The sequence below is a fragment of the Ailuropoda melanoleuca genome, chromosome 14 (assembly GCF_002007445.2).
Source record: "Ailuropoda melanoleuca isolate Jingjing chromosome 14, ASM200744v2, whole genome shotgun sequence".
Classification (NCBI taxonomy): domain Eukaryota; kingdom Metazoa; phylum Chordata; class Mammalia; order Carnivora; family Ursidae; genus Ailuropoda; species Ailuropoda melanoleuca.
In genome coordinates, this window is record NC_048231.1 from 7,677,392 (window position 1) to 7,705,185 (window position 27,794).

The 27,794-nt window shown below is 34.9% G+C and overlaps 1 protein-coding gene and 1 pseudogene across 11 annotated transcripts in view; one reads left to right on the plus strand and one right to left on the minus strand.

Annotated features, from left to right (window-relative positions):
* Nucleotides 1-27,794, plus strand: part of FUT8 (fucosyltransferase 8) — a 296,269-nt gene that overhangs the window by 159,669 nt on the left and 108,806 nt on the right. The gene's annotated exons all lie outside the window — the stretch shown is intronic.
* Nucleotides 26,278-26,529, minus strand: LOC105234836 (annotated as a pseudogene).

The window sequence follows — 27,794 nt, forward strand, 5'->3', positions numbered from 1 at the left end:
TATAAAATATATATATATATAAATATATATATATATATATTTAGTTAGATGGTATTTTGGGACCCTTGAGATATTACATACCTTTAAAATATTTGTAGCATAATGCATACATATGTGTATGTGACCATACTCAAGTTTATTGAGGAAAAAATATCAAAATGGCTGTCAAATAAAAGACTTAATTAGAAATTCGTATAAAGGAAACCAGAACGTAAAGAAAATGGGAATATGGAGTCTGTAATAAAAATGCTATTATAGCACTTTTTCTTCCCTATTGAAGCTCAAAAATTTAGTTGGTTTGTGAATGACATGACATTCATCTTCTGGATGAAGAGCCAGTGTAATTCCACCAAGTTTACGACATAGGCATCCCTGCCTGAAGTTAAAGGCAGAGTTGTGGTTTTAGGGATTATACAGTTAACTACAAATCAATCAACTGCAATAGTATGAGCAAAGTGACTATGTGACTATTTCTCAGGCTGGTAAAGACATTAGTGTTTACAAAATACAGCAGCAGCATCAATTAGTTGAAGGTTATGGCTCAAGGGCAATATATCACTTTATGGGGAATATCTTTTTAAACCTTTTTATTTTTTAAATTATTTTAAAAGATTGTATTTATTTGGCAGAGAGCGAGAGAGAAAGAACAAGCAGGGAGCACGGCAGAGGGAGAGGGAGAAACAGGCTCCCCACTGAGCAAGGAGCCCTATGCAGGACTTGATCCCAGGACTGTGGGATCATGACCTGAGCCGAAGGCAGAGGCTTAACCGACTGAGCCAGCCAGCTCCCCCCCCCAAACCTTTATTAGCAAATCTTCTTAGCTTTGAAATGAGAAGAGGCTTTAAGGCACTCTTTTTTTTTTTTCTCCCATCAGAGAAGACAAATGAAAAATACCTTGCCAAGTGATCTTTAGCATTTGTTAAATCACAGATCTCTGCCCCAAATGATTTCCATCATTTGAGGTGCTAAGTGTCTTTCTTGACAGATTTTTTTTTTTTTTTAAGTAGTTTCCACGCCCAGTGTGGAGCCCAGGGCAGGGCTTGAACTCCCAACCCTGAAATCAAGACCTGAGCTGAGATCAAGAGCTGGACACTTAACCAGCTGAGCCACTCAGGCTCCCCTTTCTTGACAGATTCTGTAAACTACATTCAGGTATTTAGTTCAGTCTTATATAAATACATTGTAACTTTCAGAATAAGAAACAACCTAATACCATTATCTACATAAATTACTACTAAAGTTTACCTCTTAAGCATCTGTTAGAATGACACATTAAACTTTTAATTCAATCTGTTTATAATAGTAGAGTTTGAGTCAATTGGCCTAGATAATGTCAGAGGGCATGATGTTAAGGGAAAGGTCATGAATTGGTCCACACCTCAAATTGTTATATGTGTATGGAGAAAAATTCTATTTTGTAGTTAGAGATAGGCATTCTTTATCATATATACATATAAGTTTATGTCTTACTGATTCCTTACTCCCTCTTTGAATGGTACACATTTGAGAAGTGGGCTAAATTTTGTAGGAAGTAAAAGAAGTTACTCAAAACATTGTTCTATTGTCTTAGTTTATTAGTTATCTGTTTCTTTGTAGCAGATTATTGCCTTATCTACTTTTGGGTGTTCAATGACATGACATCTGGCTGCTGCCAGAGCAAGTGATTCAACAAAGTCGGAAGCTGCAACGTCTAACATGACCTAGCATTCAAAGTCATACTTCATCATTGGCAACATTATTATTAGTTACTACATAGGTCATCTCTAATCACTGTGGGAGATGACTACACAAGAGAATGCATACCAGGGGGTGAGAATCTTTCTGGGCCATTTTGTAGGCTTGCTGCTTATACCTAGTACAATAAATTACTTACATGTTCATAGAATTTGATAACTACAAAGGATTTTAAGGGTTATCTCTATTAACTCTCTCATTTTTACAGCTGAAGGAATGGAATATTAGATGGCTTATTGAGTATTTCCTCCAAGGTGATATGGCTAGCTTACACCAAAGCCCAAGCTAGAACCTTAGCCTCTGAACTTCAGGACAACTTTGTTATTTTAGACCTTATAATCTCACCATTGCCTCTACTAGCATATTACAATTTGGGAATATATGTAAAATAAATATTTAATTGTTCTAATAGATAGTCTTAATTGTTTATACATTTCTTGGTTAATTCATTTATAAATACTTCTATTTTATTTGCTTTCCAACTCATCTCTTAGGATGTTCTCTCTCTCACTTTCTCCCCCACTCCCTCCCTCTCCTGTCTCTCTCAATTTTATGGTTCTCTTCCCTCAATAATGTTTGAGTTGAAATGGTAGCCAGGGTAAAGTTCTGGCCATATGTAATATAAAGTAATAGAAAATAACATGTACTTGTAAAAATATGGGTATTTTTAAGCTGCTCCTCTTTTGACACATGTATAGATTACATGTATTTTTTATTATAATTTTAGACAAAGAGGGAAAAAAGTATAATTAAAGTGATTTTTCTTACATTGTTACACAATAGTGAAGATTAAGGAGTGGCATGTCTAGTTACTATAGTTTCCTTCAGAGAATGGCTTTAGATTTCCTTGAGCTGGAAGAACTCAGCATATGGAAGTCAGTTTGCCTTGCCTTAGGAAGATACTTGCTATGTAGTACCTGGAAGCATGATTACTGGAACAACAAAGTAGAAATAGCAAGGGATAAAAACAATATAGATAAAAATTAAATTACAAACATTGAAGAAAGGCATGACATAATTACAGAGAATGCAGGTGAAAAAGTGGGACATAAAAGCACAGAGAATATATTAGATATGGAGAACCAGGATACAGCATTAAGATAATTGCATGATGTAGAGAGTGGAAAATGTGGAAGAGAAAAAATATTCAAAGATAAAATGAAGAAATTTTCTCTGAAAAGAAACAATCATCAAGTCAAAATAATATTTTGGGCCCTAGGGATTTTGATTGCTTGACATATCTAGGTTAAATGATAGAATTGGAATTTTGCTTTTTCTCCAGATATCCAGAAAGAAGGATGTATGATTTCAAAGGGAGGAAAATCAAGCTCTTAGTAAATGTCTTCCCCGGAGCAGTCAATGCTGAAGACCATTTTAAAAGCAATCTCTGTAGACTTCTGAAATAAAGAAAATGTCCTTCAGGAATGTTATTCCTAGCTAAGATACCACCCAAGTGTAAATTCAGTAGTCAGATATTTCCAAATACCCATGGGTACTCTTTTTTTTTTTTAAAAAAAAGATTGTATTTATTTATTTGAGAGAGAGACAGCCAGCGAGAGAGGGAACACAAGCAGGGGGAGTGGGAGAGGAAGAAGCAGGCTCCCAGCAGAGGAGCCTGATGCAGGGCTCCATCCCAGAACGCCCGGGATCACACCCTGAGCCGAAGGCAGATGCTTAACAACTGAGCCACCCAGGCACCCCTACCCATGGGTACTCTTGAGAAAATATCACTTACTTATGAAATCCAGCCAATTAAAAGATAAAACAAATTGATAGCAAAATTGGCAATGTCTCCATTTAAAATGCAATACTAGACATTTATGCAATTGATGATTATGGAATTTAATATATTTGTTATAAAGTTGGACAGTGTGAATAATAGCATGCCCACAAGATTGAGTAGTCTTATGTTTCTGTTAATATTTTTTCGCAATTTTTTTAACCTTAATCTTCTAGAAAATATCAGTTTGAAATTGAGAAGCTCATACATTTTGAGGTTGTGCTTCCATTAAATTAAAATTAAGTATATTATATTTAAAAAGCACAAACAATATCAATTGGATGCAATTTATAGAAAAACTTTATTTCTGCATATGCATTAAAGTGGCTAGAATTATGTTAATGTAAATGATAGCTATTTTTGTATGGTGATATTTGAGGGGTTCTACATTTAAAAATCCCTTTAATCCTTTCAAATAATAAGTCCTAACTTATACAAAAATTAGTAAAATATACATTTTGGGACAAGTTATTTACTATAAAATAAAATTTTCGTATATTTAGGAAAAAGTTATGACTTACACGTTAAAAAAAAGTGAGTCCCAGAAATGACATGTTTGATTCTTTGTCTACTGCTCTTTCTACTCTCTTACATGAGTAATAGCACATGAAATTGAGATGTTTCCAGGGTGGTAGTGTTAGAACCACAGTACGTTACAAAGAAAACAAATAATGGGCTCCGTGTATGTATGTATGTATGCACATATAAAATAGGCTGAAAAATTTTAGTAAAGCAAAGTTACCTACTTAGGACATGTACTATTAATATTTTGTGAATGAAATTATACTGTTTAGGTAACATTTAGAAAACTTTACAAAGTAGGCTTAAAAGATGTCAGCATAGGGGCGCCTGGGTGGCATAGCGGTTAAGCGTCTGCCTTCGGCTCAGGGCGTGATCCCGGCGTTCTGGGATCGAGCCCCACATCAGGCTCCTCCGCGATGAGCCTGCTTCTTCCTCTCCCGCTCCCCCTGCTTGTGTTCCCTCTCTCGCTGGCTGTCTCTATCTCTGTCGAATAAATAAATAAAAATCTTTAAAAAAAAAAAAAAAGATGTCAGCATAGTCTTAACCCTGAGCCTCATGGATTCTTGGACTTCAAATACTGCTAAATATGAATATTACTGGGGCTTGGATTTGCACAACTAATTTGTATGTATGCACGCCTGATTTTATAAAAGCAGTTGTGCCCATGTGTTAGTTGTGTAGTTATACATTACAAATTTGCTTGTTGAGGGGAAGATAATCAATCTGAATTAATGACAACTGTGAATCGTGTAGCATTTGATGATAAATACAGCCATACTGCTTTCAAGTTCACGTAAACCAAAATAAGTGCAACAAACTGTCTGCAAGGAGAGAGTCCACTGGCCCTGATATAACCAATAGGTAATGGTAATTGGTTAATAGTACTATCTATACACCAGTAACTAGTATTTTTGTGTTCTGAAGAAATTTTTTCTGTAAGTGGAAATACTGCTACCAAACGTCACCCCAGTATTTACACATTTTATTTTTAAAACAAATATTCTTATGCAGTTTAAGAAACTGACCATTTCTACTGTTTTAGCTTATTCTCCTCTTACTCCTCCCCTCACCTCAACCTCCCTTTTTACTTTTACTTCCTAGTCTCCTATGTACCGTATACTTCAGCCATATAAAATTGCACTCTGTTCCCTGAATGCAGTGTGCTCTTTCATACTGCTATTCCTTTGCTCATGCTCTTCCTTCTTGAAATGTTCTTCCCTTCCTCTATCAACCAACAAATTCTTCCTTAATTTTTAGGATAGCTTAGATATTACTGCCTTTTTATAGCTCCTTAGCTACACCAGACATTATTTGTCTCTTCTTGGTCTGGTCCATACCCTCCTACCAAATCATGACTGTCAGTGTAATTCATAATTCATAATTTCTATCTGACTTTCCACCAGGTTGTGAATTCCTTGGGATAGGAACTGTTTCTGATTCATGTTTGTGTCCTTAAGTACCTGGTGTGTAACAGGCACTTGGCAAATAGTTTTTGTTTGTTTGTTTGTTTGTTTGTTTTGAGTGAATTGTGATTTTTAGTCCTGCAGAGATCTTTTTATCAATTTTTTTCTTTCTCCTTCCTTTTCCCCTCATTCTTCTTGTATGTCTCCATCTCTTTTTTCACTCCCTGTTTTCTTCCCCTTCTCCCTCCTTCTCAGTTTTGGTCTTTTCTTCAGATTTCTTCTTAAATACCAAAGTCTGTTAGTAGCTTTATGTAACTGTATACACAGAATAAAAAAGGAATAATGGGCCTATGCAAACTTAAAGGTAAGAGTTTGGCAGAAACTTATAATTCTACAGAGAACACCATGGTACCTCCCAGATATTTGCCTCGACATTCACCCTTTGCTTGTCAAGGGCCTTGCCTTCAAGGTGTTGACTCAAAGTTGTTCACCTTCACTCAGGCACCTGGGTGACTCAGTCGGTTAGGCATCTCAATTTGGCTCAGGTCACGATCCCAGGATCCTGGGATCAAGTCCAGCTTCGGGCTTCCTGCTCGGTGGGGAGTCTGCTTCTCTGCCTCTCCCTGGCTCATGCTCTCTCTCTCTCTCTTTCTCTCAAATAAACAAATAAAATATTTTTTAAAAAAATTTGTTCACCTTCACTCATTCAGTATGAAGACCTCTTTTCTCATTTTCTTTCCCTTCCTCTCACAGTAATAAAGGTATATGTAATTTACTTTAATAATTTTTGACACAACAGGAAATTCCAGTTTTTTAAAAGGTGATCCACAGACGTGGGAAAACATTCAAATGGTATAAAAGGGTATATAGTGACAAATAATTTCCCCCACTAACCCGTTCATCAATCCTTTGTTTCTTCTTCCCATAAGCAGTTGCCTCTATCACAATCTTGTGCATCCTTTCAAAGATATCCTCCCTATCTGTGAGGGAGAGACAGATACATGGCATACCAATGGATCACCTCATCTCTTGGAGTAGTCTCCTAGCTGTGTGTTCAGAGCTCTGCCTACTTGATTTTGTTCTTATAAATTCATTTTTTTGTCTTTATAACTGTACAAAAATAAGAATCACTTATTGATCATGAGTTTATGGGCAGAAAATTTAATATTTTAATAGCCACTTAAAAAGAAAACGCTGGGCGGCTGGGTGGCTCACTTGGTTAAGTGTCTGACTTTGCTCAGGTCATGCTCTTAGGGTCTTGGGATCGAGCCCTGCATGAGGCTCCACACTTAGTGGGGAGTCTGCTTCTCCCTCTCCCTCTGCGCCTCCCCCTGCTCATGCTCTTTCTCTCTCTCTCTCCCTCCCACCCTCTCCCTCTCTCTCTGTTTCTCTCTCTCTCCCAAAATCTTTCTAAAAACACATGAAAAACATTAATTCTAAGTCTTTGTAATTGAAAATGAGTTTGCAGTGACTTTGTTTTCAAACCAGCATAACCAGTTCATTTGTCATGTGGGATAAAAAAAAAAAAAAAGACAGGAAAGGAGTAGAGATTATGCTTTTGCTGAAAGCTGAACATCTCCACTTAACCTGCAGAATTGTTTTTGTATCTTTGCATCATGCGGCCAAAGAATATAGATATTAGGGGAAGATCCTTTGAGAGGTCTCTTTCTCTTTCTTCCTTCTTTAGCAAATAGTGGGGAATAATAATAATGGGAAAGGTTTTATTGCCTAGGTGGCAGCATGACGGAACCTAATGTGTCATTCATTCATTTCCTGTAAGTGGATTAGTGTCTAAACTATACATAAGTATGTGGAAGAATTGCAGTTCTTTTGTGAAGTAGGAACATGGTAAAAACCTGTGATTCTTAACCCCAAACCAAAGGTTTCAAGACATTACCAGGGTTCAGTACCTCAGTAAAATCCTACTTAAAACAATGTTTTAACAGTCTCCTGGTATTTGTTAGAAATAGCTTTCATACTTCAGGCTGGAATTCTATGCCTGAGGGCAAATGATAGTAATGTTCTTTCACCTCCTTCTGCCACTCCATCTGTCTTGATTAAAATCTCCGTGGGGAGAAGAAGTGGTATTAGTGCTATATTTTGGGGAATTTTACATATTTGTCATTTCATTGTAGGGGAAAAACAGAAGCATTTCAGTATTTACTTGGGAAAATGTTATATCCTAAAATTTGGGTTTTTTAATCTATATTTTGTTAACACACACACGCACACACACATACATATAACAGAGTGCTGTGCAATGATGGAAGAAAATAGAAAGCGCTTTGTTGATACTTTGGAAACAAAGCCCAGTCTTTCGGGGGAAATGTTTCCTCATAAGAACAGTTATGTGAATACATTTGTTACTTATATAAATCTGGAGTTAGTGGTTTCAAAATTTCCCATTTCAATATAAAGGAACTCAAATTTACCTTTGAACTTGCTATTAATAGTCTATGTGGCTTTCTCTTAGCCCATTGTTACTGTTTTCGGTGAAAAGCAAAAAAAAAAAGTGGTATTTAGTTCAGGTTTAGATTTGAAGTATTTAAGAACATGAAAAGGGCATAAAATTCTACTTCTGAGAGCTTATAATACGTTCTTTGAACTTGAACTTCCTTGTTCTGACAACTGTGTCATACCTCAGCCAGTCAGGAAGATGATATACAAGTAAAATCCAAGTCTTTCTTGGAAAGCGTTAACCCTTAATTGTTGGTAATACCTCACTGGGGTTTTGTATAGCTTAGTTAGCATTGGCAAAGCAGCTTGATACCATTGGATTAAATGAAGTTAAGTTATTAAAGGTTACGTAGTGCTATTATGATTGTGATTTTGCAAACCAATGATCATTTTTTAGTTTGTGACTTGAGGGGAGGCTGAGGAGAATCTTTAGGAGAGTGTAGTTTGAGGCTAGAGGGCTTTATGAAGTGGGTCCTATCTTTAATATCTTAGCTGAAAATTAGTTGTTGTCTTTCCCTTAAACAATTCTGGTACATTAGCTGAGGGAAATGTGCACTGTTAAAGTAGGCTTTTGTGTGTGTGTGTGTGTGTGTGTGTGTGTGAGAGAGAGAAAGAAAGAAAGAGAGATGTATAATCTAGTAGCAGCTTATTTTACTGATATGGTTAACACTGCAGGCAAGTCACAGATTGATTATAACAATTCTTAGCATGACTTGGTTGTGACTCAAAGGGTCTAAAATTTATTACAAGACAATAAAAAAAGTTTTTGACTGGAAATAAACAAAAGGTCGTTGCTTCTAGATCTCACCTCCTAGTTCTTCAGGAAGTTTCTAGTTGCTTGTTAACGCAGGGATTAATTATGAAGGCTTTTCTGCATCCTTGTGCATTTGCAGCCGTATGTGCAGTTGGTTTTTTGCCAGCTCCACTTTTAAAACAGGCACTGAATGCCTGTGGATATATACGAGGATTTTTTTACTTTGGTTTTGTATCATAATTGTTTATTTGCTAGAAAGTAGTTCACAAAAAATGATAGTGAGTGTGACTTGAAATACAAGTATACATTTGTAATTCATGGAGAAAAGCATGAGCATGTTTGGTGGGGGGAGAGGGAGTGACCTATGACCTATTTTTTTCCCCCTTTATTCAAGCATTGGCTTTTTATAAGGGATGTAATTCTGTCCTCTTAGAGAATGAAAATTCATTAGTGGTGAGGTTTTCCTTAATTATAAAAGATATAAAAGAATGTTTAAACCTCACCCTTTGGTGGAAAGCAAAAGAGGACTTCATCAGAAGATGGGCTTCTGTTTAAGGAATGTCATTCTTTCCTGCAAATAGCCTGATTCTATCTAATAATGATTCTGATGGACATTTAAGTTTGTCATAGGACAGTTTATCCTCCAGGATATAACCTGAAAAGTTTTCAGGCTTACTCAATCACCTTTTCCCCTAAAATAATCCTTACAGATCGGCTATCAGTTGGTTTATTGCAACTTTGTTTGAAACTGAGTGGGTTGGTCAACATTGGGAACAATGCATTTCATGTATTTCTATCTTTTATGGAAAATATTACTCTCTTTTACTTGTTGGGAAACTATCTCTAGTCATTCTTTAATGCATCAATCATTTGATAGCTATTTCCTGAGCACTTATTATTTGCCAGCACTTGGACTAGGACATGCCATGTTCATAGAATTGAGTAAGACAAGGTAGCTGCTCTCCAAATCGAGAATTACTATTTGTGGATCTATTGGGTGTTTTGCCCTCCCACCCTTCCTTCTTTTTTCTCCCTTCTTCCCTCCCTCCCTTCCTTCCTTTATTTTCAAGTAACAAATAAAATTTACAGTTATATTACCTTTCATATGATGCTGTGGCTATCTTCCCTGAGTCTTCCAGAAATTCCTTAGCAATGATAAGATGGTTATTGTTTATAAAGTGCTTTTTGTTTTTCAAATGCAAATCAGTCATGTTCCACAAATTCTTTTTTAACTGAATAGGAATAATGAGAAATCAAAAAACGTAAAATTTCCATTGAGTAGTTTTAGGATACCGTTTTTTGCTCTTAAAAGTAAATATTCACTGTTACAACTAGTGATTGGCTCCATTCTACCAACACATTTTTAGTGAGTGGGTTGCCATTTTGTCCATTTTCCCTGTCTTATTGGTAGTTACCAAATAGGTTCCAGTGCTGAGATTTGATATCCACCTTACTACTCAGAAGATTGTTTAGCTCACTTCATTGCACTCAGCTGAGTTCCAAATAGGTTGAGCATTATGAACTACCGGTATATGGTTAAATTAATTTAGAAGTATGATATTAACCTATACCTTTTTTTTTTTTTTGGCATTCTTTCATGTTAGATTCAGAATGGATTTAAAATACGGCTGACCATCAGAATTACCAGAAGTGGTATTATTATTATTATTATATTTCTGTATCATTTTAAAGGATTAATATTTGTGAAGAGAAAAAACTGCCCTCTTCTTTCCTATTCATTGTTTTTTTTAAGTAAGATTCCATCAACTGTTACTTAAAGGCAGTATCTTTGATTCACTTTAGAGAAAAAACTGATNATATTTGTGAAGAGAAAAAACTGCCCTCTTCTTTCCTATTCATTGTTTTTTTTAAGTAAGATTCCATCAACTGTTACTTAAAGGCAGTATCTTTGATTCACTTTAGAATCCAGATCTCTAAATTGATCAGAGAGGGAATCTCCTGAAATCTCAGCTCTTTCCTTTTATTTCTTGAACATTGTTTCTCTTCACTTCTATTATTTTTGATAATTTTACTCTGGATTTGTTATGGAAGTGGAGGAGCAGAAAGAGACTGTTCCCAGATTCTTCCTATCTAGTAGTACACCATCAATCTTACACCACCAATCCTTCGCACATGTTGTTCTTTCTGCCTATAGAATGCTTTTCATTCCCTTTGGCCTAGTTCTAGTTTATCCTTTAATATACAGCTCATGCATTATCCTTTCGGTATAGCACCTTTGCCTCTCCTCAATCTGTCTAGTTACTTCATAGTCTTAATCACTTTCTCCTCTCTGCTACCTAGACACAGATTTGCTATTGTACTTTTCACCCTGGCCCTTCCCTGCTAAGTGAGCTTTTTAAAGATAGGATGAGGGTTGGATACATGTTTTACCTATTGTGTATCCCCCAGTAGTTGTCGTGGTGTCAGGTACAATTAAAGGCCATGGTAAATATTTATTCAGTAAAACTGAATTGGCTTGAAGACCAAATACATGAAGCGATTAAAGTTCTCTGAAGCATTCTGAGACCATATTAAGGCTATTAGTCAATGAAGACGACCTGTATGTCATAAAGCAGAGCTATTGGCTTAAACAAATGTGGTGTTCAGTCTGGAATTCCAGAATCTTGGCAATCCCAAATATAATATAAATGACCCCCCCATTTAGGAAAGGGTACATTCCTGTAAATGCCAGCATTGATTAAATCAGCACTGCAAAGGGCTGTGAGACTCTAGTCTCCAAAGAGTAAGTTCTGTGCATGGTGTTTTGGTAGTTTCTTAACCATTTTATTCACATATGATGGATCCAGCATAGTTTCCTGCAACTAGGTCAGGCAATTGAACAGTCCTTCCAGGATTCAGTAATGTTTATAATCCCCACCATAATTCCATAGGATTTCCAACCTAATCCTATATTGCTTGTTGATCTTTACCATGTATTTTTCTTGAATCATTTACTTGAATCACTGTACAACAGTCACCTGTACTCCACTCCTTTTGTGTGTATGTGCCAATGCTATAGACCTTATATTTACCTTTTTTAAGTGAAAAAGTAGAGTAAGGAAAATATCCACTATTTTAGATAAAGAATAATATAACTTAACTAAAATGAATCTTGAAGTTAAGTGGGGAATCTACTACTACCTTTATTTTGAAAGAGGGATAATTGTTCCTTTAGCAAACAAACCAGTTTTTTTTTGAAATGTTCAAATTTTTATCATGAGCACTGTAGATTCAGTATTTCACAGAGTAAAGATACAGACTAAACTTGGCTGCCTAATATCTATGTAAAGGAATATTATATTAAAACAAATTAAAATAGTTGTGAGATGATGTGCTTTTCTAAAATGCACTTTTGTAATGAATTTCACAGATTTCTAAGAGATCTCTATTAAAAGTAATTAGAGGGGCACCTGGGTGGTTCAGTTGGTTGAGTGTCTGACTTTGGTTCAGGTCATGATCTCAGTGTCCTGGGATTCACCTGCGTTGCCCCCCACCCCAGTTAGGCTCCACATTCAATGGGGAGTCTGCTACTCCCCCGTCCCACCCCCTGTTCATGTTTTCTCTCTCTCTCACTCTCTCTCAAATATATGAATAAGGTCTTTTTAAAAAAAGTAATTAGAAAATAAAATGAAAAATCGCTTTTAAATATGAATTCTTAAAATATAAATTAGACTAATCTTCATTAATGACATTTATCTAGCATGTTGTATTTACTATGTTTATAAATTAATAATCCTTAAATCTCTCATTAAGGGTCAGAGTATCATTAACATGAATGTATTTAATAAACTACAATTTCATTAGCCACATTTCAAAAGTATTTAGATAGGGATTTACCTTGAACTCTCATGTCTATTTACTATTATAAAATGAACTGAAAATATTAGAATTTCTTTTTTGAGGTAGAATGATAATGGAAATTTGTTTCCAGGGCTCACTTCTTCCTGAAAATAAAGTATTTTTTTTTTCTCATTTCCATGATATTCTTCAGTCCGGTTTGAAACTTCCAGTTCAAAACCAGTTACCTGATTTTGAGAAGAGAGGTTACTTTGAATTAAGTAGAATTTGACATACATTCTTTATCAAAGAACTTGGTGAGAGTCCTCTGTTTATCTTCCACACCATTTTCCTCTATATTTCTACTCTAAAACATTACTGCTGGGGGTGATAATTATTCTGTGTTTCTTAAAGTATGAGCATAAATCATATTATCTGGGCTAGAAAATAGAAACTTATAATAATGGAAATGAAACTTACAAATGACCTGACAAACTGGTGATCTGGAATCTAAAACCTTTTCAGTTTAGATTGTTTCACCTGTAGATTCTGTTAATTTTTTTATTATTTTTTTAATCTTAGGGATGATTATTTTTCTTAACCGTGTTAAATAAATGTACACAGAGATGATCACATGCGCATATATATGCAAAATGGAAAGTTATAGTTTTGATGTGTTATGATTTTAACTGTAGATCTACTATAATAAAAACCACATTTTTTACTTGGATGTGAGTGTGTATAGTTTGAAGATTAAATGTACTTATTAATCATTGCTTTGACAGCAGCAGTGTTCAGTTAAAATTCTTGATATTGTCATATAATTTATATAGTATTCTTTCCAAAGCTGTTAATTCACTTTTAACAGTTATAATGACTATTGTTCTGGAGAAGGATTATCTTTCTTGCTTATATGATAAGCTTTTTTAATGTTACTGAAATTTTTGAAAGCCGTCCTTCTTTCATGTTCCTTCAGATTTTCCTAGCAGACTATGGTGTGGGTGTACAGAATAAGGAAAGTTACTAAATTATTTATTCTTTTGATAGTTTTCAGCTAACATCTCCAAAATGTCATAATAAGAAATCAGCTAAGAAACTATATAATTCTTTGATGACCCAAGTGATTCTTTTGCTTAAAAAAAAGAAAAAAATTGTAGGGGCACCTGGGTGGCTCAGTCAGTTAGTTAAGTGTCTGCCTTCGGCTCAGGTCATGATTTAGGGGTCCTAGGATCGAGCCCTGCATTGGGCTCCCTACTCGGTGGGGAGCCTGCTTCTCCCTCTCTCTCAAATAAAGAAATAAAATATTTTTTAAATAAATAAATGTAGCTTAATATTTGTGATTATTCTCTCTTAGGACTTACTATATTCTAGTATATTAAGTTTTCCAAACATGGTCCTGTGTAAACATTTAACTTCATTATGTAGAATTTTATTAAATTTTTTGTAGACCAGTCATCCTAGTAAGCTCAGCAGCATAATTCATGAAAAGAAGGTGTAATCATATTCTTTATAATCTTTATAAAATTTTAGGGATGTACCATAAAGATATTCCACAGTGTTCTGTGCTGTTCTACAATACAACACAGTACAAGTGTTAATAGGTAACATTTATTGAGCCCCTACTATTTTGGAGCATTTAGTCTTCAAAATGAATCTTTGTGGTACTGTTGTTTTTGTATGTTTGTTTTTTCTCTTTCTTGGAGATATGATGGAAAAATCTTACAGGTACACATGGAAAAGTAAGACATGATCACAGTTTGTGGTACTGTTGTTATTTTCATGGTAGTAAGGAAACAGGGGCTTAGGTTAAATAACTTCAGAATCACACAGCTAGTAGGACCCTGATCAAGGTCTGTCTTACTCTAAAACCACTGTAGTATACCTAACCATATGTGGAACATAAGAAACAGGGGCGCCTGGGTGGCACAGCGGTTAAGCGTCTGCCTTCGGCTCAGGGCGTGATCCCCGCGTTATGGGATCGAGCCCCGCGTCAGGCTCCTCTGCTATGAGCCTGCTTCTTCCTCTCCCACTCCCCCTGCTTGTGTTCCCTCTCTCTCTTGGCTGTCTCTATCTCTGTCGAATAAATAAACAAAATCTTTAAAAAAAAAAAAAAAAGAAACAGGTAGAGGACGTTAGAGGAAGGGAGGGAAAACAGAACGCGAAGTCATCAGAGGGAGAAAAGCCTGGAGAGACTCTTAACTCTAGGAAACAAACTGAGGGTTGTTGGAAGGGAGGGGGGTGGGGAGATGGGGTAATTGGGTGATGGCCATTAAGGAGGGCACGTGATGTGATGAGCACTGGGTGTCATACGAAGCTGATCAATAAAAAAAAAAAAGATCACTGTGATAAAAAAATAAAATAAAACCACTGTAGTGCACCTAACCAGCAGTTAAAAGGGCACTGATTTAAATGATCTTTACAGTGATGGTAATGATTAATTCATCTAATTTATCCATCCTTACTGGAACGATGTATATACCAGAGTAGTTTGGCTTGGGACAAAGGGCATGATAATGTAACAAGTTTTCTTCGGAGGCCTAGAAACTCTTTATCTTAAAACAGCTGAGGATATTTGGCTCTAGATTACTGACCAATATGGATAACTAAATCAGGGTAACATTGAGTCAGAGATTTACAACTCATGCCACCTCACAGTAAATTTGTTCTTAATAGGTTTTATTTTATTCTGGTAACTAACAGAAAGGAAGAATAATCAAAACATGGACTCCCAATTCTGGCTGCACTGCTTATTAGCTTTGTAACTTTGAACAGTGCTTAACCTCTCTGAACTTCCATTTCCTTGTCTATAGGAATACCTTCTTTTTCATGATTATTGTGAGTTGTGAGTGAAATAATTCTGTTAAATGGTAAACACAGTGCCTTGAAGATAGTGGGAGTAACATATATGATAATAGCTGTTATAACTGTATTTTCATTTTCATTATTCACATTAGAAGATACAAGAATAGGGAATAAATTTTTTTAAAAACTTGTTTTGCAAACTTGAGTCCTTTGGAAATAAGCAGCTTGGTGATAAGCATTCAGACAGACTAATATGCCCTATCCTTACATGAGAAACATTATAGTCATAGCAATCTGCCAGTTTGTTTAATTTCAAAGAGTTCTATTATGAATATAAGTGTATGTTTCTACTTTTAGATACGTCTGCATACACACACACACACATACACACACACTTTTTGGGGAGAAGAGAGTATATGTATGCATCTATTAAATCTAGATTAATTTAGCTTTTAGTGTTTTTGTTTGGTAGAAGTCTTATCCTCATTTCTTAGTTTATTGTCACTGAACTGTCATAGAAAATAATGTTGTGTTTCCGTAGTAGTACACTTATTTATTTCAAAGACTAAACTATTGTTTGCAATTTTTTACAAGCCTCTGAACATAAAACTTAATTTTTGCTTAAGCTCTTTTTCACCTTATAAATGAGAAATAAGCAAAAACACAATCAGTCATCAGCACTAGTAAACAGAAAATATGATTTTCAGAATATGCTGCCCACTCTAGTATCAGGCATATAAATAAGATAATCATTTTTATAAAAAGAAATTGGAGGAAGAGGGGAAAAAAGATATCCTAAACTTATTGAGAAAACTTGCAGTTTCCTCCTTTCCATGCATGCTTTTAACAGCATTTCTTTTAAGCATTTTTTTTTTAAAAATTGAAGGTGTACCTGAAAGGAGACAAAAAAGTACCCTTTTAGATTTTATTTTCCAAAGCATAATTTTATTTACTTTTTAAATTTTTTATTTTTATTTTAAGATTTTATTTATTTATTTGACAGGGAGCACAAGCAGGCGGAGTGGCAGGCAGAAGGAGAGAGAGCAGTAGGTTCCCCATGGAGCAGAGAGCCGGAAGAAATGGGGCTCCATCCCAGGACTCTGGGATCATGACCTGAGTCAAAGGCAGATGCTTAACTGATTGAGCCACCAAGGCACCCCTAATTTTATTTACTTTAATATATTCTAGTTTGATATGAGTATTTTCTGAAATGTTCTAAATTCTTACTCATGCTAGGGAAGGGCTGGTACAGGGTTGTAATTAAGCTACTCAAGTTTGGGCCTATGTCATATAAAGGCCTGACCCACTACCTTGTAGGAAGTCTGTGTTTAGAAGAATTTGAGGATACATTTCTGGGTCAGACATCCAGAGATACTCTGTGGTTTGCAAGGTTGCCAAGTCTCTTTTTTCAACATTTTGTCCTAGGGGTTCTGCTTTACTTAGTAATCTAGTGTTACCATTTTATTCTACCTTCAAACCTTTCATCTAAAAGATCTGTAGTAGGGGTGCCTGGGTGGCACAGTGGTTAAGCGTCTGCCTTCGGCTCAGGGCGTGATCCCGGCGTTATGGGATCGAGCCCCACATCGGGCTCCTCCGCCATGAGCCTGCTTCTTCCTCTCCCACTCCTCCTGCTTGTGTTCCCTCTCTCGCTGGCTGTCTCTATCTCTGTCGAATAAATAAATAAAATCTTTTAAAAATAAATAAATAAATAAATAAAAGATCTGTAGTAGCATGATTTGGCAGGCAACCAAGGTCTTTCCGTTTCTTAATAAAACCATTCACTACTTTCCTAATTTGTAAGAAGAGACTTCCAATAATAGTTTATCACATCTACTTAGTATATAAGCTTTGACAAAAATTCAGTAGTCTGTAAATCCTCTGCCCGGAAGATATTCTCACCAAAGGTTCTTGCCCTTTGAGGACATGAAGAAAATTAGCTTTGAGGACATGAAGAAAATTGAGAATGTTGGAATGTAGGAATTTCTCCAAAAAACAATGGATGTTAACAGTGGAATAACTTGATAATAAGGCCAGGATTGGACACTTATTTTAAACAAACCTAGAATAAAATGTCCAAATTTTTTACAACGACCTGTATTGTGAGCATTTTCTTACATTAAAAGTGTTCATTCTTAATGAAAACCATGAATTTGGAAAAAAAAAACCAAAACAAAAACAAGTGCGGCAACTGGATTTTTGATAAACTAATTGGATTTTCCATTTACTCATATTTCAATTTCACAAGTGCTTTATTGTTACTTCTCACTGATCTTCGTTTCTCACTGTAACTGGCTACAAACAGAGCTTTGTTGTTTTCCCTTCCTTTACCACCATCTTCTTTTTCCCCTTGGCTCTGATAGTGATTTGTTTGTTTGTTTGCCAGTTCATTTATTCAAAAAATATTTATGAAGCATTTAAGGTGTGTTAGAGAATGTGTCAAATGCTAGATATAAAATAGTGCCCTCACAGATTTGAATGTAGCAGAGAGGAGAAACAAGCTTTTATTTTAAGTATGTGGTTATAGAAACAACAAAAATCACCATCAGTAGGGGATGGGTTAAATAGATTATGATGTTTCTATAAAATGAATGTTTTGTAGCTGTGTGTGTGTGTGTGTGTGTGTGTGTGTGTAAACATTTTTGGAAAAATGCTTAAGATGTTGCCCACAGTGATTGTCCATGGGGACTGGACTTGTTATTCATTATATATAATCTTGTACCTTAAAAAAGAAATAAACCTCTATTCATGTACTATATTTTCAAAGAAACTTTAAGATTTAAGAAAAATTCACAGTACAATGAATAAGCAAATAAGCAATTACACTTGTAAAAAAAAAAATCTGGACGTAAAACCTTCAGTTTTTAAAACAATCACTCATTACCTTAATTTGTATATTTTGTCCAAAATGCCTTCTTTTAACAGGGGTGCTGTTGTCACTTTGAAGTGAGCAGGGACAACTCTCAGTCTGAATTGTTGTGTTTTAGGCTGTTGGATGATGAAAGAATGGTCTAATTTACACTTTCTATTTCACTTGTCAAAATAAACTTGGTCACAGATTTCCTTGGGGAATTGAGCCTGAGACCTCTATTTAATGTTGATATTATAGTATCACAGAGCTGAATTTGGATACAGATTATCCCATGTGATTATTCTGTTAAAACTGATGTGGTTGTTTGACCCTTCTACTTCTTCTTGGGTTCCATTTCTAATTTCTGCACATTAGGTAAAATGGATAGGTATAATGGTATAAGCAGTTCATTTGAATAAAATGGTATTTTCTCTCAATAGAGAGAGGGCCTGGCTCTTCCATCTAATTTGACAGACCCTTGGCAAAGCTTGACATTTGAATAAATGTAATTATTTTTTTGTGCTTTTGCTGGGAATATTTTAGTCCCATGAAATTCTAACTGAAAAAATATTGAGCACCTGTGAGTTATTGAGTATAATACCAGTTTTCAGCCAATTTAGTTCATATTTATAAATGGTCCAAATTTATGTTAGTCTTAGTGGTTTATTGATAGGGTGCCACTATTTTAGATTCTCTTTATAGACTGTGTTCTTTCTTTTTTTTTTTTGTTTTTAATTCTTTTTATTTTAGGAGCTCGTCTCATATAGGAATGATGAAAGTTTAGGTAGACAATGAATAACTATGTTGGTTAATCTCCTTTAAATAAAGGACATTCCACTTGATATTTTTATAGCAGTATTCTAATATGCAGTATTGCATGATGCTGGAAGTTGAGAGTTAAATAGCATTAATGATGAACATCTTACCAATTTTTATCTAGTTTTTTCATTAAGGGATGTCTCTGCAATTAATTAAAGAGTATTTTTAATACATACATATAGCTCAGAAAATAAGTAATTCCTTGTCTCTGTCACTCCTATTGAATAAGTGTTGACATTTTGCTTCAGATTGTTAGAAAAAGTACAGATAATACTCCCTTCCTCAATCCCATTTTCATTCCTCCCTTCCCAGAGGTAATCACTATTCTGAGTGTCATATATACCTTCTGTCCATACTTTTATTCTTTTATTATTTATCTGTATGAAAGCATGTTGTATATGTTTTAAAGATTTATATGAATGTTTCATACTACATATGTATGTATTCTGTGACCTCTTTCATTCAACATTGTGATACTTGTGCAGGATTTTGCATAAGTCATTCTTGGAGATATACCCATTACTCTGTCGATGAATAGAAAGTACCTTCTTTTGTTCATATGCTAAAGTCTCCCTAGGGTGATTGCCTGGAAGGACATATCCTGAGTTTTAATATATGGGCATCCTTGACTTTGAAGTAACTTCATGGTTATTTTATAAATGGATTGTTCTACTTATACCACTCTACATTTATTATATGTTACGGGCTGAGCTGTGTCGCCCCTGCCCCTCAGATTTATATGTTGAACCCATATCCCCCAATAGTTCAGAATGTGATTGTATTTGGAGTAGGGCTTTTAAAGAGGTTATTAGTTAAAATGAAGCCATTAGGAATGTCCTTAAAACAATCTAACTGGTGTCCTTGTAAGAAGAGGATACTTGGATACACAAAAGAGACATCAGGGAGTCACTCACAGAAGAAAGACCATGTGAACACACATGAGAAGGTGGCTCTCTGCAAGCCAAAGAAAAAGGCCTCAGAAGAAACCAAACCCTGATTTTGGACTTTTAACCTTCATAACTGTGGGAAAATAAGTTTCTTTTGTTTAAGCCACCGGTTCATTGTATTTTGTTATGACAGCCCTAGCAAACTAATACAGTAGTTCCAAATACTGCCCTATGTCCTCACCAGTGTTCAGTATCACACTTTTTAATTGTCGTCAGTCGAATAGGTGAGAAATGGTATCTCTGTTTTAATTTGAATATCCTAATTAGTAAAATTTTATAGTTGATCACTTCTCAGGAGTATTAATCAGTAAAGTCCTTTTCTATGCACATTTCTTTGCACATTTTTCTATTAGATTTTTTCTTTATGTAACCTAGATAATAATTAGGTATTTTCCATTCTCTTCTGTACATCTATGACTTGCATATAAACTATTCAGAGTGGTCAGATTTATCAATCTTTTTATGGTTTGGACTTTTAAAATCTTTTTTCTTTTTTTAAATTTTATTTGTTAGAGAGAGACAATGAGCTCGTGTATGTGCTTGAGTGGGGGCGGGAGAGGCAGAGGCAGAAGCTAACTCCCCGATGAGCAGGGATTTTTTTTTCCTCCCAGGTGGGGCTTATCCCAGGACTCTGGGATCATGACCTGAACCTGAATCTAAGGCAGACACTCAACCGACTGAGCCACCCAGGTGTCCCTGGACTTTTAAAATCTTATTTTTAAAATTCTTCTCTTTCCCAAGATCTTGAAGAATGTAAAATTTCTTCTAAAAATTTAAAGCTTTAATTGTTGGATTATTTTTCACATTTTCCAGGTAGGGAGCCAGATATCTCAGTCATCATTCATTGAGTAATTTATCTTTTCCCTAGTAATTTAGAATGATACCTCTGTCATACATGCTGGATCTATTTCTAGGTATTTTATTCTGTTCCATTAGTCTGTTTATCTGACCTTATGCCAATACCACACTGTTTTAATGTTTTAATTATTATTTTGCAAAATTACCTAGTCTATTTGAGGCATTTGGTTTTTCATATGAATTTTAGGATCACCTTGTCAAATTCAATGAAATTTTTTTGGTAATTTTTTATTAGAATTGCATCTAATACATAAATCAATTTGGGGAACAATTACTTCCTCAGAAAATGCGTGGGTTTTTTTCCCCATACAAATCATGTCGCTCTTTTGTTAGATTTATTCCTCAGTACTTGATTGTTTTTTAGTTACTATTTTAAATGTGATATTTTTTAAAGATACATTTTGTAATTTGTGCTTATTATTGTTTAGGAACATTAATTTTTATACCTTCATATTATATCTAGCAAATCCTCCGAACTCTTCTGGTATAATTAATTTGTAGATTATTTTGGATTTTCTACATTAGAGATCATATCATCTGTGAATAACACACTAGTTCTTCCTTTTCTCTACTTGTCTTAATTCCTTCTTACTACCTTGGCTAGGACTTCCAGCACAGTGGTGCATAGAAGCAGTGAAGGGCAGACATTCCTTCTTTTGTTCTTAACATTTAAAGGAATACTTTTGATTATTTGATCCATGGAATGTGATATTTACTATGAATTTATGATAGAGAACACCTTATCAAGTTAAGGAATTTACCTACCATTTCTTGTTAAGAATTTTATAATGAGTAAATTTTAAAATTTGTTGAACAGTTTTTTTTTCCTTGTTCTATTGAGCTCGTAATTTTATTTGCTTTAATTGTTAATGCAATGAATTTACATGAATAGCTTTTCTAATCATTAATCAATCTGTTATTCTTGGATTAAGTATGTATAGTCATGATGTAAGGTTAAATACATTGCTGTATTTGTTAATATATCACTTCAGAGTTTGAAAATAAGTTTTAAATTGAATTGGCTTTATTTTCCTTTTCTTGATCTTTATACTCCTTTTATATCAACTTTATACTAATCCCAGGAATGGAATTTTAGAGAATCCTCTCTTAATATAATCCATAGAAAACTTCAATTCAGATAACTGTTTTATGAAGATTTTTATAACCCATATATAAAAATGTGTAGGAGCATCTGGGTGGCTCCATAGGTTAAGGGTCTGCCTTCAGCTCCCGTTGTGATCCGAGCATCCCGGGGTCAAGTCCCTCATCAGGCTCCCTGCTCTGCGGGGAACCTTCTTCTCCCTCTGCCTCTGCCTCTCTTTCTGTCTCTCATAAATGAATAAATAAAATCTTTTTAAATAAATAAATAAATAAAAATGCCTGGACCTAGAGTTTTTTTTTTAATTCAGTAGGTTTTTGGCTAGTGATTCAATATCTGTTTCTTTTTTAATCTGTTTGGTAATTTAGTTTCTTCTAGAAATTATTTACTTTTTCCATGTTTTTAAGTGCCTGAAAATGTTTATAGTACTTTGTGATGAATTTTAACATTCCCGAGCTATGTTTATCATTCTCTTTTCATTCCTAATATTGTTTATTTGTACCTAGGTCCTGGTTCACTGCTTACTAGAATACATTTGTGTTTTTCCAAATATTCTTAAGCTTTGTTCTGGGATGCAGTTGAGTTACTTGATAGTAGTTTGATCCTTTGGGGTCTTCCCTTTAAGAAATGTTAGGCAGGACCCAAGTAATGTTTAGTCTGTGGCTAATTCCCCCACTAACTGATACCAAATCCTCTGAACAATATCCCCAGTGCCCCATGAATTATGAGGTTTTTCAGTTTAGCTGGTAAGATCAGGAACTGTTCCCAACCCTGTATGAATGCCAGGATTTCATTAATTCTGATTAATGATTTCATTAATTCTTTTAGGGAATTATTTTCTCAGCCTTCAGCAGTTTCTTTACATACTGTGCTGATTGTCAAGTAGTACCTATGCGTATCTCTGGAGTTTTCTCCCAGTTCACCTCTCTCTTCTATGGTACTTTGGTCATCCAAACTCTAACTGTCTTAGTTTTTTTAGACACAGCTTCATCACTTCAGAAAATTTACCAGGCTCCACCTGAATTCTCCTTTTCTGTAGTCAGGAATCTCTCTCAAGGCAGTAAACTGGGGCAATAGAAGGGCTGTCATCATTTATATTCCTTCTCTGGGAGTCACTGCCCTTTGTTGTCTGATTCCAGTGTTTTTTCAACTTTATTGGGATATAACTCTGTAAGGTTAGGGTGTACAACATGGTTTGGTACATTTCTATATTATGAAATGATTACCACTAAAAGATTAGTTAACACAACCATCTCAACACATAGTTACCTTTTTTTTTTTTGTAGTGAGAACATTGACGGTCTATTCTCTTTGAGTATACAATACAGTATTGTTAACTGTAGTCACTATGCTGTACATTAAATTCCCCAGAATTTATTCATCTTCAAATCATAAGTTTATACCCTTTGACCAACATCTCCCCATTTTCTCCACCCCTCAGCCCTTGGCAACTACCAGTCTACTTTCCATTTTTGTGAGTTTGTAATTTTTATATTTCACATAAAAGTGAGGTTGTACAGCATCTGTCTTTTTCTGTCTTAGTTCATTTTGCATAATGCCCTCAAGGTTCATGTGTGTTGTTGCAAGTGGCAGGATTTCCACCTTTGTTAGGGCTGAATAATATACCTCTGTGTGTGTGTGTGTGTGTGTGTGTGTGTGTGTGTGTACACCCAATGCCAACACACACACACCCCGTATATACCATATATTCTTTATCTAGTCATCCATCAATAGACACTTAGGTTTTTCTCATGCTTTGGGTATTGTGAATAATGATGCGTTTAACATGGAAATGCAGGTAGTTCTTGGAGATACTGATTTTATTTCCTTTGGATATATACCCAGTAGGATTACTGGATCATATGGTAGTCCTGTTTTTAAATTTGTAAGGAATGTCCATACTGTTTTCCATAGAGACTGAATCAATTTACATTCCTACCAGTAGTGTAAAAGTTTCCCTTTTCTCCACATCCTTACTAGCTCTTGTTATCTCTTTTCTATTTGATGACGACTATTCTTACAGGTGTGAGGTGATATCTCATTGTGGTTTTCATTTGCATTTTCCTGATGATTAGTGATGTTGATTATCCTGCATGTACCTTTGCAAATGTTAGCCATTTATATGTTGACTTTGGAAAAATGTGTATTTGGGTCCTTTACTAATTTTTTAATTAGATGATATTTTTTTTCAGTTTTTGCACTGAGTTGCATGTTATAGATATTTGATATTAGCCCCTTATCGGATATATGGTTTGCAGATATTTTCTCCCATTCAATAGATTGCCTTTTCATTCTGTTGATCATTTTGATTGCTATGCAAACACTTCTTAATTTGATGTAGTCCCAGTTATTGGTTTTTGCTTTTGTTGCTTATGCTTTTGCTGTCATACCCAAAAAGTCATTGCTAAGACCAGTGTCAGGTTTTTCTTTATGTTTCCTTCTAGAGTTTTATGGTTTTGGTCTTTCACTTAAGTTTTTAATCCATTTTGAGTTAAATTTTGTGAGTGGTGGTAAGATGAGGTCGAATTTCATTCTTTTGCATATGATTATCCAGTTTTCCCGGCATCATTTCTTGAGAACTATCCTTTCCACATTAAGTATTCCTGGCTCCCTTGTTAAATATTAGTTCACTCTGTGTGCAAGGCTTTATTTCTGAGCTCTTGATTCTGTTCCATTGGTCAGTATATCTGTTTTTTTATGCCATGCCATACTGCTTTATATGCTACAGCTTTGCAGTAGAGTTTGAAATGAGGAAGTGTGATGCCTCCAACCTTGTTCTTTCTTAGTATTGCTTTGTCTATTCAGTTTCCATACAGATTTTGGGATTTTTTTTTTATTTCTGTGAAAAATGTCATTGGAATTATGGCAGGAATTGTGTTGAATCTATAGATAGCTTGGGTAGTATGGATATTTTACAGTGTTAATTTTTCTGATTTAAGAACATGAGTATTTTTCTTTCTTAATATTTTTTTAAAGATTTTATTTATTTATTTGACAGAGAGAGAGACAGCCAGCGAGAGAGGGAACACAAGCAGGGGGACTGGGAGAGGAAGAAGCAGGCTCCCAGTGGAGGAGCCTGATGCGGGGTTCGATCCCAGAACGCTGGAATCACACACTGAGCTGAAGGCAGATGTTTAATGACTGAGCCACCCAGGCGCCCCTGTTTCTATCTTTTTTCATCAAAGTCTTATAGTTTTCAGAGTACAAACCTTTTACCCATCCTTTTATTCCTGAGGGTTTTTTTTTGTTTTTTGTTTTGGTGCTGTTGTGAGTGGATTTTTAAAAATTTCTTTTTCAGGTGTTTCATTATTAGTGTATAGAAATGTAATTGATTTTTGTATGTTTCTTTTGTATCCTGATACTTTACTGAATTTATTGATTTGTTCTAACAATTTTTTTTGTGGAGTCCTTAGGATTTTTTATATACAAGGTTATATCATCTGCAAACAAAGACAGTTTTACTCTTTCCTTTCTGAATTGGGTGCTTTTTATTTCTTTTTCTTGCCTGATTATTCTGGCTATGAGTTCCAGTACTATGTTTAATAGGAGTAGTTAGAGTGGGTTCCTTTGTGTTGTTCCTGATCTTAAAAGGAAAAGCTTTCAACCTTCTACAATTGAGTCTGTTAGCTGTAGGCTTATGATATATGACCTCTTATGTAGAGATACATTCCTTCTATACCCACTTTGTTGAGACATTTTATCATGAAAGAATGTTGAATTTTATCAAATGCTTTTTCAGAATCTATTGAGATAATCATATGATTATTATAGTTTGTTCTATTAATGTGATATATCAGACTTAATAACATATATTGAACCATCCTTGCATCCTAGGAATGAATCCTACTTGTCATGGTATACATTATCCTTTTAATGTGCTGTTTAATTTGGTTTGCTAGTATTTTGTTGAGAATTTTTTATCTATATATATCAAGGATATTAGCTTGTAATTTTCTTTCCTTGTGGTGTCCTTATGTGGCTCTGGTAGCAGGGTAATGCTGGCCTTGCAAAATGAATTTGGAAGTCTTCCCTGTTTTCAGTTTTCTGGAACAGTTTGAAAAGGATTGGCATTAATTTTTTTTTTTTAATGTTTTGTAGAATTTGCCCTTGAAGCTGTCTGGTACTGAACTTTTCTTTGTTGGGAGAGTTTTGGTTACTTGCTCAATCTTCTTATTCATTATTAGTGTATTCAGATTTTTTAATTTCTTGCTAGATTGTATGTTTTTAGGAATTTACTCATTTCTCCTAGGTGGTCCAATTTGTTGGCATATAATTATTCATAATAGTCTCTTACAATTCTTTGAATTTCTGTGGTATCAATTATAATGTCTTCTCTTTAATCTCTAATTGTTTTTAAGGTTTCAAATGTATTTTATTTCTTCAACCATGCCATATTTTAATGGGTCCACAGTACTTTTACTTGGCATCAGTTATGAGTTGGTTTTGAAGCAATTCAATAATACACCAGCTGGGTTGATTATTGATCTCTCCATTCCTTTGGGTTGACTCTGCCAACAGGAGACAGGTTCCATTCCATTCCAGTTTGTGTTGCTGTATATGTCCATACAGCAACACAGAAAGTGGCTCTACTAGCTAATACAGCATTGCCATATTCGTCGTGGAAATCAGGTGTCCCTTTCGGGTGGCTCTATCTTGCCATTGTTTGCTGAGTGCTTTGAACATGGAGACAACTTAGAGCATTTTTGGCCATGGGAAACATCATGAAGCTGAAGACAAAACGGTGGCAACCGCTGCTATTGGTATGCTACAACTTTGTGCCAAGTCTCCTTGCAAAGAACCCTAAAAAACCTCTAATTTTTTTTTGTCTTTTTTTTTTTCTTGGTAAATCTAGCTAAAGATTCATTGGTCTTGCTTATCTTTCAAAAAAACTGACTTAGTTTCATTCAGCTGTCTTATTGTTTTCCTCTTCTTCATTTTATTTTCTTTCTGCTCATATTTTTGTATTTCCTTCCTTCTGCTTATTTGGATTTAGTTTGTTCTTTTTCCATTTCCTTAAAATGTAAATTTAGCTTGTTTATTTGAATGTCTCATTTCCTAATGTAAGTATTTATCACTATCAACTTCAGTCTTAGATCTGCTTTTCTGTATCCCCTATGTATGTTGGTTTCCATTTTCATTTGTTTCAAGATTTTTTTTTTATTTCCTTTTTGTTTTTCTCTTGGCCCATTCTTTACTCAGGAGTCTGGTTTTTTATTTCTATATGTTTGTGGATTTTGCTTTTTTTCTCTTGTTAACTAGTTCTTGTTTCATACCATTTGGTCAGGAAAGATAGATACTTGGTATGATTTCAATCTTCTAAATTTGCTAAGAGATTTCTTGTGACGTAAAATATGATCTGTCCTAGAGACTGTTCCAGATGTGCATTCTACTGCTGTTGGTTGGAATGTTCTGTATGTGCTTGAGTGTGTATTCTGCTGCTGGTTGAAATGTTCTGTATGTGTCTATGAGGTCCATTTTGTCTAAAGTATAGTTTGAATCCAGTATTCCCGTATTAATTTTGTTTGGATGATCAGTCCATTGTTGGAGGTTGGGTCCCCACAATAGTAGTAGAACCTGCTATTATTATTGTCTGTTTCTCCCTTCAGATCTGATAATAGTTGCTTAGTATATTTAGGTGCTCTAATGTTAGGTATGTATATGTTTATAATTGATATGTACTCTTGGGGGACTAACATCTTTATCATTCTATAATGAACTTCTTTATCTTTTTTTGCAGTTTTTGACTTAAAGTCTATTTTGTCTGGTATAAGTATAGTTACCCCTGCTCTCTTTTGTTACCATTTTCATGGAATATCATTTTTCATCCTTTCACTGGAAGTCTGTATCTGTCCTTAAGCAGCGGGTATTTAGATCTTGTTTTTTTTAGCCATTCAGTCACTGTATTCCTTTTGATTGGAGATTTTAATCCATTTACATTTAAAGTACTTACTGATAGGTAAACAATAATGCCATCATATTAATTATTTTCTGGAT